The sequence below is a fragment of the Spinacia oleracea genome, chromosome 1 (genome assembly GCF_020520425.1).
Source record: "Spinacia oleracea cultivar Varoflay chromosome 1, BTI_SOV_V1, whole genome shotgun sequence".
NCBI lineage: Eukaryota > Viridiplantae > Streptophyta > Magnoliopsida > Caryophyllales > Amaranthaceae > Spinacia > Spinacia oleracea.
Window position 1 is genome coordinate 52,777,975 of NC_079487.1, and position 16,653 is coordinate 52,794,627.

The 16,653-nt window shown below is 34.5% G+C and overlaps 1 pseudogene; it reads left to right on the top strand.

Moving 5' to 3' along the window:
* Positions 1 to 11,987: 11,987 nt before the first annotated feature.
* On the top strand, positions 11,988 to 13,830 carry LOC110799323 (expansin-A9-like; annotated as a pseudogene).
* The last annotated feature ends 2,823 nt before the right edge of the window (positions 13,831 to 16,653 follow it).

A 16,653-nucleotide genomic window follows, 5' to 3' on the forward strand; every position in this document is an offset into this window, starting at 1 on the left:
CAATGTCATATTATGCAATGCAAACTACCAAACTACCTAAATCTACATGTGATGATATTGATAAAATATCTCGTAGATTCCTGTGGGGTGGCACAGCAGACACACAGGGTATACATTTGGTGGCATGGAACACGGTGACTAAACCCAAGAACTCAGGAGGATTGGGGCTTCTATCTATGCGCCAAGCAAATGCAACATTTCTTGCAAAACTTGCGTGGCGAGTTCTGGCAGAGCGTGATTCTCTTTGGTCAAGGGTGTTGAGAGGTAAGTATTGTGAAGGGCGGTGTGATATTGATATGTTTAAACCAAAGAGTGATGCTTCGAATGCTTGGAGAGGTATAATTGAGAACATCGATGTGCTTAAGAGAGGAGTGGGGATGGCAGTAGGCAATGGGGGGGGGGGGGGCACGAAATTTTGGTTTCACCCATGGCTCACAAAACAACCTCTAATTGAATTAGCAACTACTGAGGTGAGGGAAGAGCATAGGGGGTGGTTGGTGCAAGACCTATGGGATGCGAATGTTGGTTGGAAAATGGAGATGTTTGCGGATTACCTTCCAGCTAGAATTTTGCAGATTATGGATGCGTTCGAACTTCAAGAAGATGAAGAAGCCATAGACAGAGTTTTCTGAAATGGTGAGAGTTCGGGAGGTTTCACAATTAAGTCAGCCTTACAAATTATCCGCAATGAGGAAACACAACTCACAAGCAGTTCGACATGTTGGAAAAAGGTCTGGAAGCTCCAACTTCCACAACGAATTAGGTTCTTTCTATGGCTTCTATTTCATGATACACTGATGACAAACTCGAACAGATTCTTGAGGAGAGTTACAACAGACCCAAGATGCTTTGTTTGCGGGGCTGTAGAGGAAAGTAATGAGCATATTTTCAGGGAATGCCCTAGTGCGATTTTGGTATGGAAAAAATTTCCATGGTTAAATGATCATGAATTGTTTAACAAACCCTTCTTAGAATGGGTCATTTCAAACCTGGAAAATACTACTCATTCGTGGGGTGAAGATTGGCCAACCACCTTTGGTGTTACTCTCTGGTGGATATGGCGTTGGAGAAATAATAGATGTTTTGAAAGAGATGTAGATATTCCATTCGATCAACTGAGCTTCATAATGGCAAGAGTAGGTGACATAAAAAATGCGTGGGCAAGAGAGGAATTAATCATGGGGAAAAGGAAGAGGGAGAGGGAAGAAGTGTTTGTTAGGTGGTTATGTCCTCGTGAGGATTGGGTCAAGTTGAATACAGATGGTGCAGCTAAGGGTAACCCAGGACAAGCGGGGTGTGGAGGAATCATAAGGGGTCATAGAGGGGAGTTGTTCGAAATGTTTGCAGCCCGGTGTGGGGTCTGTTCGAGTGTCCAAGCTGAACTACTGGGGGTGCTGCGTGGACTAGAAGTAGCCTGGAACGCTGGGCATCGAAGAATACAGTTGAATGTCGATTCAGAAGTAGTGGTCCAACTACTTACAAACACTACCGTCCCAAACTCTCAAATGTTCCATATCATAAGGAGATGTAGAAGTATGGTGCAGCGTAGTGGTTGGAGAGTTTCAATTACTCATTGCTATCGTGAGGCGAATAGGGCGGCGGATTGGCTTGCAAACTTTGGTGTTAATCTCGAACAAAAAATGGTCTTACTAGAGGCGACCCCCGTGGGTCTTCGAAGCATTTTATTGGAGGACTTGGGAGGGGCAACAATTGCTCGTCGAGTACCTGCTTTGGCTGCTTGAGGACGATTAGTCTATAGGCTTTTAGTTCGTGTTTTGGTTTTGTTTCCCTTTCTGCATCTTTTGATTTCTAGTTTGTAAGCTTTTGTTTTCTTTTAGGGTTGTCCCTCTCTTTTCACCATAAAAAACAATTCGAGTAGGTGCAGGGTAGTAAGGGTATGATGGTAACTTCTGTAGAAAATGAAACGGGATTGACTTTGGCCATGAATTGACCGCGTTATCCACTTTTGGATTTGAAATTTGAAATTTGAAATTTCGAAATTTTGGAATATGTACTCCCAACTCCGTATCTTCTTCTCTCTCCTATTTCATTATTTTGGAGATCTACTTTCCCTCCTCCTTCGTTATCCTCTTTCTCTCTCATCATTCTTCGTTCATCCTGCAATTCATCAACAAGGTATCTCTATTATATAAAGGAACAGCTGAGGGTAAATAAGAAAATACACTTTTCGTGTCCCCAATTAAAAATACCAAAACACCCTCCTTTTTCGTTGTTATCGTGTTGAGCATCTCTCTTAAACTACCCTAACCCTGCTCCATCTTTTTCTCTCTCCTTCATCCCTCCCGTTTTCTCTCTCCTTCCTTCAGTTTTCTCCTTCGTTCCTCTTCGATCTTCTTCCTCTAATCCTCTTCCACAAAATTAAGCCGCTGAATTCCTAACAAATTCTAATTGTCTCAAACCAGATTCTTTCGACTCTTCTACAAAGCTACAACCTCATTGTTCCACTTTGGAATAGAAAGGAATCTCAACATTTGGTTCAACAGGCTGAATTGGGGTTGTTATTTGAAAGGGTTTTAAGGATTTTTCTGCGCTAGAAAGGCGAGGTGAGTGATTGTCAATTCGTTATTTATTTTCAATTTCGTAAATTTTGTTGAAGATCTAGATTAAATTAGCGGATTTACCAGTATTTTTCTTCAATTTTTAGTTTGATTCGAGTTCAATTGGAGTATAAATCTGGCCATCTTCATCTTCATGAATTTAACATGAATTTAAATTGATTTGGATTCTTCCCCATCTTCATTATACGAGTCTCTTTCTTTCCTCTCCACTTTCCATCAACGAAATTGACCTATTATGTTTTTTAATCCTGAATTCAAGTCGGTTGATTTAGAATCTGATCAATCAAAATTTCAAATCTCTATTTGGGTAAATCCCCAATTCGATTCGTTAATTGATTATCGTTTTTAATATCATTAGTTCTCTTAATTTTGTTAAATTTATGAATTTGTCAAATTGACTATCGTTTAATATCATTAGTTCTCTTAATTGTTAAATTTAGAGTGACGCGGATTGTACACCGGTGACGGAGAACGGTGGTGAAATGCCGGCGACGGAGGAGCAGACATGCGCTTCGATGACGGGGATGTGAAAACTCCATTTTTGGTTATGCTGCTTCAAGCAATGTTTTTTTAGAGGTTTGAAAATAAATTTGTAAAACACATTTATATGCCCATAATTAATCAGTTGCATCCTCTTTAATTCCTCTCCCTCCTCTCTTCTCCTCTTCTCTTACCTCCCATATCAGATCTGAAACTTCAAAGAAGAGCTCCTGTAATTTGATTATTTGCTTAATTTATATTTATACTTTTTTGTTTTCTTTTCTCTGTCGTTCTCCCCAATTTATTAGCAATAATAAGGTTTCATTTATTTGCTTGATATTCCGCGTTTTGTTAAGAAGTGGAGGACGGTTATGGATTTTCTGGAGTCTTATCATGTTTTTCTTTCTTTCTTTTTTCTTTCATTTTATTTTCATTTCCCTTTATTTTTATTAGAGAGAAAGCAGAAATAGTAATCCCCTTTGAAACGAAAATGTCTAAAGCATAGTATACGAAAATGTCTAAGTCAACATTAAATTTGCAATTATTTTTCCCAAAGATATACGGAGTATATTTGTAAATTAGGAAATCATCGTATATCTCTATACGGAAGAGCGGAGGACGTAAATCTATGCTATAATTAAGGACTAATTATTGACCAAAATATATGCTTGCCTAAACTATCAGATTGTGCTAGGCCAGAATTATGGAATAATTATTGACCAAAAGATATGCTAATCTAATTTACAAGATTACACAATATTCTAATTATATACATAATTTATCAAATTCAATTACAAAACGCCTAAAATCCAAATCAAATAGCAGTAAAGGGCCTTCATAAGTTCACAACTTAATTCAATTAAATAACGCCTAAAATGAAAGAGCTATAAAACCCCATCATTTCCCTCAAACAATTGAGGACAAATTAATACAAGAAGAACTCACTGGAAATCTCAGAATAATCGCCATGGCTGAGGGAGATTCAACGACTACTCTGCCCCTAAAGTTGAAAACCCAACAATTTACATTTAACCAGATATATAATACAGCACGCATCGCGTGCATATAAGACTAGTGTAATTTAATTAATGATGTCTATTTCTATGTTGATTTCTGGTATAATGTAATGATTTTTATATTGATTTTGGTATAAAAGTTGATTACCAGTCTAATGAGTTCCAATTTCATTACTCTGCAAACCCACTACTCCGCTCTCCTTCTTGCAATTCACCTAAAAGGTATGTAATAATTAATGAATGATGTTGATTTAATTGAATTGTATTTTACACTTGTTCCTTGTCGGTTTTGATATGAACCCTAAAATGAAAAACCCTAAAAGTCGATTTCTGATACAAACCCTTAATTAAATACGAGGAATTTAAAGATATTCGTTTTACATGCGCTTTTCTGGAGTTAATTAAGGATTAAATTTGGGGAAGTTACTTTTTCATGGGAATCGTTAAGGTAATTATGGATTAAAGGTGGAAAGTAACTTCCCAATTGAATTATGGATTAATGAAGTAAATTTCTAGGGTTTCTGTCTTGAGATGAGGTCCAGTATGAAGAGGCCATTTATTCCCCAAGCGGAGGTGGGAAGCAGGAAAAAATGGGGGGTGAGGTTCACAATTGATTTTACCCCTAAAACAAGTGATTAGAATTTTGCTTTGATAAATGCTTACAGTGTGTAATGTTGTTTGTGTTGTGGTTGTGTTGATTTCAGAGTTCTATGAGGTCTGTACTAGGCGCTACTGAGGGGGAGAAACCTAAATTGAAAGTTGATATGAGGAAGAAGAAACAGAAGGCTGATGAGGTAAGCGACAGTTCGGAGGAGGATTCACACATCTGCTCATATGATGAAGACAATGACAACTCATCATTTGAACAAGATCCCTAACTATTGCTTAAAAGGGTGAGAGAGAAGAGTAAAAGGCACAGAAAGGGAGGAAATGAGCATGTTTGCAAGAGGCAGAAGGTAGAGAGTGAGATCCTTAGTGCTGGAGAGAAGGTTAAAGCTCGTGGTGTTGTCGTGAAGACGCGGTTTTTGAATACTTGAAGATAATGGTCTTTATATGTATGTAAGCTTGTTCATTGACAAGCATTTGTTGATCTGATACCGTTGGTTTTATTTTATAGCAGCAACCGAATGTGATATGTCGAGTTGAAGCATTTTCCACCTTGTTAGCGACATTTGATGAATCTAGGAGAGAGGTAGTGAAAAGCATGGGTTTGGGGGACTGTTGGATTCAATCTACATGATCTAGTGGTGCATATTTTATCTAAGGTTTTTAGTCGTCGTTGGTCGACGACCTTCACAGAATTTTTATTTTCTATAAGTCACTTCTAATTAACTTTTATCACGGTGAATACTATTATACCAAAAAGAGTAGAATTTTTTTTTTCTCTTTCTATGTCGCTTCTTCATCTACCACCTCAAAAATTAGTCTACTATTCTATATGTACGGTGTTTGTTTTGGGGTTTTTTGTTTTTAATTGTTAGTTGCTTTTTGTTCTTTTTCTTGCTAGCTCCACTGTTCATTGTTCTTGTTATAGATCAATTTGATATTAATTTTGCTTCCCTCACTCATGCTTCAGATTTCGCAGAAAGGCAAGTCAGGACACTGATCGTGTTACTTAGCTATGCTAAGTGTGAGTATGTTTACATTTGTATGGATGGAGATTGAGGATGAAATGCCCTATTTATAGGCCTCCTTTCTAATACCCTAAAATCTTTTGAGAATAGAAGTGAAAGTTCCACTGTACCTCTAGACTCTTCAGTCTTCTACATACTTCTACACTAATTTCATATGAGGCCTTTAATTTTGGACATATCATGACAAGTTTACCAAGATCACTTTATTCAAGGTGTTATTCTAAGAGGTTATCCAACATCTCAGAAACTTATGGAGAGAACTAACATATTTCACAAGTCCTTATTTAAAAGTGGTATGTAATAAATATTGTAAATCGCATTAAAGTTAACTCAAAATACTTAAAAGTTAAGCCGAAGTAGGTAAAAGTTATTTATTTTTTAGGTGATAATGTATAAATTAATCATTTAACCATTTATAATGTTAATCAATCATTTAACCATTTCAAATTATTCCTTTAAAATCACTAATAATGTATAAATTAATCATTTAACAATTTAATATTTAATCTATCAACTTTTTTCCATAATATAAAAGTTAATCGAAGCACATTAAGGCTATGTTCTGCTTGACTTATTGATTTATTTCAGACAAAATAACCTCAGATAAGTTTAGTTAATATAAGTTCAGAAAAATAATTTTGACATTTTTACACGCAAATAAGCTTATTTCAGCCAAAAGTTTATTTCAGACAAAATAAGTTTATTTCAAATAAAATAAGTTTAGATAAGTTGTTAAGTGCATATTTATTTTAGGATAATATAAGTTCAGACAACATAAGTCGATTAAAAAGGAGCTTAAAAATTACAAATAAACTGACAAATTATTTGTTACCACCTAAAAAAATCGAAAATTTATTTTTTCAGACAAAATAAGTTTTTTTTCAGATAAAATAAGTTTAGATAAGTTGTTAAGTTCAGATATAGGTTAAGATAATATAAGTTCAGACAACATAAAATTGATTAAAATAGGGCCTAAAAATTACAAACAAACTGACAAATTATCTTTTACCACCTAAAAAAATCAAAATTTTAATTTTTACCATCTAAAAAATTGTATTTTACCTCCTAAAAAATAATAATAATTGTTTTTACCACCTAAAAACAGAAAAATTCAAGAAAACTACAGTTGAGATGACCCTGAGATGACGTACCAACATCAATATATTATTACAATGAGTTGAGTATTTGCTGTAACACCCTAATAATTCCTTGCTTTTTATAAAACATTTTCCAACTTAAAACAAAGGAATTACCAAGATATTACTGCCACCGTGATAACGGCTAAGGCTATTTACCAGAATTACGCAGCGGAATTTAACTAACTTTCAAAACATATTAAATGAATAGTTAATGGTCATTAAAACAAGTTGGAACCGTTGAGGCCCAAACCAAAGTATTAAATATTTCAAAACCCATTAACTATAAATAGTAATAATAATAGTAGCGATAGTATTAGTCATGACTATAAGTAAAAGTTAGAGTTTATAAAATACGGAAGAATAAAACTCTCAACTTGAATCCCATGATAACTTCTCCCGCAAGTTATCTCTACAAACCTGCTTTAATATAAATCTATTCCCCAACAACGCAAATGCAATTGATGGATCATCGTAGGGTCATTGAGGCAAAGGCCATGACCAGAAGACATGAAGCACGAAGTCAGCAAAAGCTGAGTACGAACAAGCTAGAATGACATTCTATCCTAACATGCTTCACTCGACGAATTAAATAGTCCACATGCAAAAGCCATGTAACAAATAAACAAACATGGAGACAAGACTCGACACTTGACACGACTCTTGACTCACAGATTAAATAAAAAGTAGCTTCGAACGGGTAAAGTAAAGTATCCTCAAAAGGAAAGAAAGGGTGATGGGAGCCAACCATACACCAAAATAGTAAGTCGGGCTACTACCGACAATCGGGCCATACCGACAGGAATTCCAATGCACAACGACATAAAAGAGAATGAAACAACGTCTTGTATCATTCTGGGAGTACAAGTTTTCCGGCAAGACTCCCCCCATTGTTCATACTCAAGGTATATACGTTCCAAGAGTTTTGAAGCTCTTTTGGGTTACACTTTACGTTAATTAGTATATTATGTTCAAGGAGACTCAAGCACAACAAATAAACAATTGAACAATTAAAGAATTCAACAATGACACTTCATTATTTTACTTCTTTAGTACTTGTGATCAAATATAGACTCAAGTGAAATTACTCCCATTGTTCCTTCTCAAAAACACTGTTTGAGATAACCCGACATTGCCTATTAACAAGCGGGGCGTGCCCTTAGCACGTATTGTCCTTAATTCAATTCACGTAGACTCTCTAACATATTCTACCCCTTGGTTTAATATATATTGCTCACTGGCAATATTCGACAGGCTCAATATATATGCTAGACATTCCGTACTATAGCATAATAATAATAACAACTTGCATGCGCAATACTCATACATGCAAACCAACTTGAACAACATGCTTGACATAAATCCATGATTATAGAAGTCTATAATATGATAGTTCAATAGAATCTATAAAGCATAATTCAATTAATAACATGCTCGTTCTTATAGATTCAATAATAATAATAACATGCTCGTTCTCAATATCAAACATGAATTCATAATAACATATTCATTCCCAATCATCAATCATGAATTCACAACAACATATAAGTTCACATGATTCGCATTCAATACACTTCACAAAGTCCTCAAGGGATGGGTGGTCACCCTAGTCTTGTACGTACCTAGAATACCTAAGTACGGGGGCCACTGTGCGAATCACGACTCACTAGAAATCACCTCCTATAAACACAAAAGGAGAAACTAAATTATTATCCATGTTTACTAAATTTCCAGCAACTATGTAAGATTCTAAAACCTTTGTTTTAATTAGAGATCACTCATTATTCATTAGTTTAATAGTCTCAAATAGGCAACTCAAGTCCCAACATAAAAACATTGACTTTTTAGCTTTAAAACCATTAAAAATCAACTTTTTAAAACTTATAAACAATCTGAAAATTTGAGTTGATTCCCATAATTTAAATTGTCATTAAATTATGTGAATCAATCGCTTAATTAATAAAAATCAAAACCCTAATAATCGTTTATCCCAAAAACATGTTTTTACTTCAAAAATCAACACTTTATAAACTTATTAAATCTAAAAATAATAATTTCAATCATCAAAACCAATCTATTTAATTAAAATACAACACTAACCCAATACGGTGTTCATAACCGTTCTAATCAATTTAAACAACCCAAATATTTAAAATAATCACAATGATTAAAACAATTTAAAACTGAGAATTAATGTTTTTGAAAATATAATTTGATTATTCCAATTCAACAACACACACACACACAACAATTAATTGTGTTGTGTGTGTGTGCGTCGAACAAACAACGCAACAACAACGACAACACACGCACGCACCGCAGCAAGCAGCGCGCACGAGCACGCAACAAAAGGGCGAGAGGCGAGGGCGCTGCGCACGCGACACAACAGCAAGCGAGCACGAGGCTCTGCGCTGCGGGGCGGGACGAAGGGGCACGCGACACAACACAACAGCAAGGGCACTACGCTGCGGGACTGCGGGACGAGGCATCGACGCGTGAGGCTGGGCGAGCACACACGGCACGGCAGCGTGCCTTGCAGCAAGCAAAGGGATCGGACGAGAGGAGAGGAGAGGGTGCCGCAAGGAGAGAGAAAGAAAGGAGAGAGAGGGAGTGCTGAAATTTTTGCGAGGGTTTAATGAGAGGGTCTATTTATAGTTTTTCTCTCCCATGTGGGCTAGGTTATGGTAGTTTGAGTTGGGCTTATTTCCGGGCTCAATTCATTAAACTCCTTGCAAGCTTTGTTGGGTTTGATCATGGAAAATCAACTGGGCTTTAATTAAATTAAATTCGTTTTCGAAATACGACCCAACAATCCCAATTAAATAAATTCGTTGAATTTATTTAACAAAATTCGATTTTCATAATTAATAAAAATTTAAATTAATTAAAAATAAAAGCGCATTTAATTCTCATTAAATGAAATTAATTCATAAAAATACTTTATAAATACAAAGAAATGCTTTATAATATAATAAAATATATTTATAATTATAGAAAAATATGAGGTATTACATTTGCTGAATTTTTTTAATACTTTAACAAGAGTAACCCGAAACCAAAACACCTACTCTGTGATCTGTCTATGGATACATGCTATATATGGTGAAACTTGGACACGAAAATCAGGGGGGCGCTGGCTGCAGCTGGTTCAGGGCCGTTCCTAATGTTTTGGTGGCCCATGGGTGAAAAAATTATTTGGGCCCCATACTTTTATAGGTTTAGGGACAAAAATTTTCTCGAAGATGTGGTATACGTTTTTATTGAAAAAAATGTTATTTAAATTACTAGTTTTTTACTTCTTAATACTAAATATTACTGTATATCTAATAAAACCTGCAAAGAAAATTTAACTCGGTCAAAACAATATTAAGGCTTAGAACACTTTTAACCTCGTGCTATAAAGCATGAATTATATTTTAATATTTCATACATTATCAAGTTAACATAAGACAATGTCTATAATTACATGGCATCTCCAATCTTAATTCAATTTTTTTTTCTAATCTTAAATTAAACAAGAAGTGTAGTAGATTAAAAAAAACTACAGTATAAATGTGAAAAGACAAACAAACTACAGTATAAATTAAACGTGAAAAAAAAGAAGACAAACGACAAAAATAAGAAAAAACTACGGTGTAAACGTGAAAGAATAAGTAGAGAATGTTTAATTTATGAGTACATACTTTCACGAAAAATCATGTGTTGCTTATTTAATGAGTACCACCAGACCATTTTACTTAATGAGTACATACTTTCATGAAAAATCAAGTGTTGCTTATTCCGGTGGCCATAAGAGATAATGGGCCTTTTTACCTGGGGCCTAGGGCGACATCCCCTTATGCCCTGCCCCAGGGACGGGCCTGCGCTAGTTTTCCCTCGATACGACAATGAAGCGATGATGAAGCTTGGGCGCGGAATCAAGCGGGGCCGTTGGCTACCCACTTGATTTTTCTTGCTACGAAGACTTGAATGCTACAATTCTTATAACGCTAGGCCCTTAAGATTTGCCTTTCGCTAAAACTCTGAGTAATCCTAGCATCGATCATGAGATTCCCAAGGCGTTCTTGCCGGTCAGTAATGTGACGTAGACGATCCGAATCAACGCAAATGATTAACTTCTCCGAACAAACTCTCCGTCTTTAACCTAAGTCTTTAGATTATCATTCGGATCAACTCCAAGCAATTCGAAAGCATCCAGATGAACACAAAATCACCTGAACTATAAAGAAAAACACAAACGGAGCGTAATAGAGCACAATAACCATAACTTATGCAAATGCGACCCTAAATGAACTAAAATGATATAAATGCCTAACAATGAAACCTAAATGCGCCTAAAATACCTTGTAAAAATATGATTCATCATCATCTTGTAGTGATTATTGTGAAAATAAATTTCTAACTTAATTTGATTTGATTTCAGACGATGCTTGTAGGTATAATATTCTATATTCACAAGGTTACGTTAAGGCCTTGACACTGGCATTAAGCACCACATTATTTAATAATGGGTAGTATAGCGTAATGGGTGCCTATTTAAAGTTTGAAATAATTAATAAATCTTTTTGTAGGGTTTTTAATTGTATTTTTTAAAAATACAAGTTTGAATTTTTTTGTTAATTTTGTCTCATCTATGTGCTCGTGGTAATTGTATATTGGTTGATGAACGTTCATCCAATTACTCATGTTTATAACGTTTGCTCAAAGAACTTTTATAAGTTCATTGTTAAGAACCAAAAAAATGTTCATGGTCATGAACAATTAAAAAGTTCATTGTTAAGGATGCTCTAGAGGGTGAGTTTAGGATATATATACCTTTACTCTAAATATAAAATAAAAGAATAAAATCTATATTAAAATTAAGTTATATTGAATGATTGTAATCAATCAATATATACACACTAAGTCTATAATCAAGGATAATATATCTCCTTGATTAATAGAAAAGTCCCTAAAAGTTAGTAAAGAATCAAAAAAATAATACTAACAAACATAGTAAGTGAGATGGACTTCTTAATTATGTGCAAACGATTATTGAATCATTACTATATTACCAAAATTTACTAAATTTGGACAAGTCATCCTCCCTTATATATTTGTTATCTCTTACAATTATATCTAATAATCTCATTATAATATAATTAATTATAAAAATTGAGTAAAATCATACATTTTTATAGTAAAAATCATACATTTTTACAGTAAAAATGGTTAGATTTCTTCCATTTTTGTATTATTGTTTCTTGGCTATTACAATAGCACTTTCGTTAAGCTGCCAAGCCACCAACGATGAATGGGTGACGGATGCCCATGCTACATTTTATGGTGATATGAAAGGAGGCGAGACTATGTGTAAGTTATTCAATGTTATACAAAGTATTAATTTTAATTATAATTAGATTTAGGGTATGAGAGGCTCATGAGTGGGTTCACAACAAAAGGGGTCGTAATATTCATTTTTCCTTTGCTTTATTAAAAAAAACATAACTAAAAGTGTTTTCAAGAAATTTAGAAGAACGATATAATTAAAGTGCATTGAGATTCCTCTAATTTTAAAACAAGGAAAATTACGTTTATTTATAATGTTTTCACTTTTATCAAAATTATGATATTGGAAAATGAGAAATAACTAATGCCCAATGGGAAAGTATGAGAGATTAAATGACCTAATGTATATATTTGGTTAAAATAATCATTAGACACAAATTTTGATAGAATATTAAAGCATTTGTGTAATAATATGAAAGGAAATGTAGAGAACATTTTGGACACCCAAAAAGTAAAACCTAAAGAGAAAAAAATAGACGGAGGGAGTATATATTATTAGATGTCGTTACTTTTAATTCACTGCAAAATTATGCATCATTAAAGAATATTTTGGTGACCAGGTCCGGGCAACTGTTTACCAAAAACACAAGTCTCCGAAGACGTATACAAACTTTGAGATGGATTACTAAAATTGTGTCTTTAAATTATAGTTAAGAGGGAATTGTATATGGAGTTCCAAAATCTCTATCTCAATTTTGTAGTGCGCGCATTGGCCAAATTTCATCTCAAGAGTTTTAACTTTATGTCTCTAATCATCAGTTTGAGTCGAAATTTGACTATTTAAAGACAAATTCCTCATATATAAACTGTAAAAAGTGATTACTAGGTAATCATGCATTGTTGTGAAAATAAATTTGCTAACTTATTTTGAGGTGATTTCAGATGGTGCTTGTGGGTATAAAGATCTATACTCACAAGGTTACGGCCTTGAAACAGCAGCATTAAGCACGTCATTATTCAACAATGGATCGGCATGTGGATCGTGTTATGAGATACAATGCGTAAATTCCAAATGGTGCAAACCCAGCCATAATACTATTAAGATCACAGCCACAAACTTCTGCCCCCCTAATTACACAAAAACAGTCGATATTTGGTGTAATCCTCCTCAAAACACTTCGATTTATCACTTAAGATGTTCTTAACAATTGCGGAATACAAAGCCGGGATTGTACCTGTACGATTTCGCCGAGTTCCTTGTGTTAGGAAGGGTGGCTTGAAATTCCTACTACAAGGGACTCAAGGTTGGTACCTTGTATTAGTGTTTAATGTTGGAGGTGTTGGAAATGTTGCAGATGTTAAGATTAAACCGTCAAATTCCCCAAATTGGATGCAAATGACACGTAATTGGGGTCAAAATTGGCAATTCACGAAAAATTTGATAGGGAAAAGTTTGTCATTCCAAGTGACTACAAGTGATGGTAAAATGGTGCAGTCCGATAACGTCGTACCGGCTAATTGGAAATTTGGCCAAACATTTGAAGGAAGCAAAAACTTCTAAGTAACATAATTAAGTATGAATTATTATGGTTCTTAGTCAAATTAATATTTAGGGTACGAGTTGAATTGAATGATATACTATTTTGGTTGTAAGAGAGATTGGAAAGTTGGATCCTTTTGCAAGCAATATTAAATAAGACTACTTTTTTGGTGGAAATTGAAGTATGCAATTCCTAGTTTGATATTTGCGTTTGTATCCTTATTAAGATGGTTATTTTTCCTTTTTAAGTTTCTTACATGCATTAATAGTTTCTTAGTTGTCTTTTCGATCTCTATAGTAATTAATACAAAATATCAATTCAATTCATAGTCTTTATCGTGACCATACTCGAGGTGCACCATACATCGTAACCATACTTGAGGTGCACCATACAAGTAGGTGTGGGAATCGGGTTGAATCCGATCCAATTTCATTTCTTAATTAGAATCTTGATAAATTGAAACCTCCATTTGTGTGACTATTACATTTGAGGCATTTTTAACACCAAAAATCTTGACACATCGGGCTGAAAGTGATACATTTTAAGTACACTAGGTTTATTGTAACACCATTTCCATTCGAGAGTAGAGTTGATCATGGGCGGGACGACCTGCTAAGCCCAGTCCATCCCGCTAACCCCGGTCCATATGACCCAATTAAATAGCGTGCTTGAACAACGATTGAGGCAAAAAAATAAAAATTTGGACAGGCTTAGTCCGTCCCGTTAATGACAACGAGCGGACATGAGCGAGATCATATTTGTGGTGGGTAAGCCCGTCAGACCCATTTATAAAAAAAGTAAATTTTTTAATAATGTTTTTTAGTTAGTCGATTATAGTTGTATTATTTTATTATTTGGTAAGTTATAGAAAACATTAGAATCTTGACTTTTTATTAGATAAAACTTTTACTTTCATTATTAACTTATCTATTTAAGACAATAACTTGTTTCTTTCCCATATTTTTACAAGAATATCACACGATTTTGTCCACACTCATTTATTTATTGACTAGGTTAATTAGGTCTCGTGCAGCATGGATGAGACTAATTTTTTTTTTCTGTTCAGAAAATTTATTTAAACGAAGTTGTTAATAAAATAAATTCAATTTTTATCAACGATTGTTGGAAAAATCAGAGAAAATTATTATTTATTTGAATTGTAAAGTGATTAGTGCGATTTTAGGAGTTCAGCATTTCGACAAAAATACTTAAGTTGGGAAAATATAAGAAGAAAAAAACTCATCCGACAATTATTAGATATCATTTTCTTTTAGAGTTGAATAATATCCGTAACGGTAAAAATACCGGTACCCTCGATCCATCCAAATTTTGGGATATGGTATTGATTTGATAACCATATTAGTTATATTTCTAGATTGGGTATATAACAGGCTTCCATGTTTATAAGTAATTTTATTAGACCCACTTTTTAACACTTGTTTTACATAAAATAAAAAATAAACAATTTTTTTTGTTTGGGTATGGTCGTATAATAACACATTTCAGTTTAATTTGTTTATTTATTTATTAACTATTGTAGGTTAAGAGTATAATGCATTTTTTGAAAATTTTATATGAAAATCAAAAAAATATTTTTCTTTTACGGAATTTCCGTAATAGCATACTACGTATATTATAGAAACAGTAATATAAAAAAACTGTGATTTTTTCCCATTCCTAACATATATGTTCTTCAAATCAATAATAATATACTTGGTTTATCCTTGTCGTATTACATGAAATCATAATTTTTTTCATATATAATTATATTATATTAAATAGAAGGAAAGAATAAGAAAAAGAAATAGAAAAAAAAAAAATCAGAAAATCAGATTTTTTAAAAGATTCTTAATTTTTTTTTTGACAAGCAAGAGAGGGTATATATTATAGCACACTAAAAAAAGTTTTACAACCAAGGGAGGAAAGCCAAAGCTAAACAAGCCAAAACCAAAAGGCTAGAACATTAGCCCTTAAGACTCACAGGGGGAGACACTTATAAAATGTGAATCCAATCCCTGTCTCTAGAATAGATTTGGCTACTTAAGAGACTTTGAACTCTATGTTTGACCTCAAGCTGAATTTGAGTGACAATGTGCTTAACAACAAGAACTTTAGCCAACCAGACAACTAAATTCCTAGCTCTCCGGATATTGTACACCAAGCTAGCTACAATAGCAATGGTCACTGCTTTTCTAGCTTTTGCCTTGCAATATCTTTGCACCCAAGTCATCGGGAGAGGGAGAGTGCTTCTGCCAGAGTTAAAACTCAACCATTGCAATACATGTTTCATGCACTCAGTACTGAAATGGCATTCAAAGAGAAGATGCTGCATAGTTTCAGAACTTGTACCACAAATGGCACAAAGGTCATTGGTTCCTATGCCAAGTTTGTGAAGTCTGGATTTGGTTTTGAGTCTGTCTTGCATTGCCATCCAGAGAATGAACCTGTGTTTGGGAAGCGAGAATCTATTCCAAACCCAATGTTTCCATGTGACTTTCTCCCCTTGTTCTCTAAGGGGATGATACATCTCCTTGATAGAATACTTAGTAGCATGAAGCCACTGAGTAGACTGCAGGTGAGCTGAACAACAATTCTTGACTTTGCACACAAATTTCACCACCCAACTAGCAGCAACAGGGGCAGTGAATTGGTCCCATGCCTTTTCTTTCACATAGACAGAGTGGATCCACCTAACCCACAGATTGTCTTGCTTGTTAGCTATGGCCCAAGCCTGTTTGCCAACAATAGCTTGGTTCCAAAGTAACAAGTTCCTGAAACCTAGCCCTCCTAGTGTTTTAGGTTGGCATAATGTATCCTAATAAATTGCACCTGGCCTACTGTCATCAAAGGAGCCATACCATAAAAAGGATCTACAGATGGAGTTTATCTTCTTGATTACTGACTTGGGAAAAATAAAAATCTGAGCCCAGTAAACACTGATGCTCATAAGCACTAAATTCACCAGTTGAGATCTGCCAGCAAATGATAAGTGTCTAGAA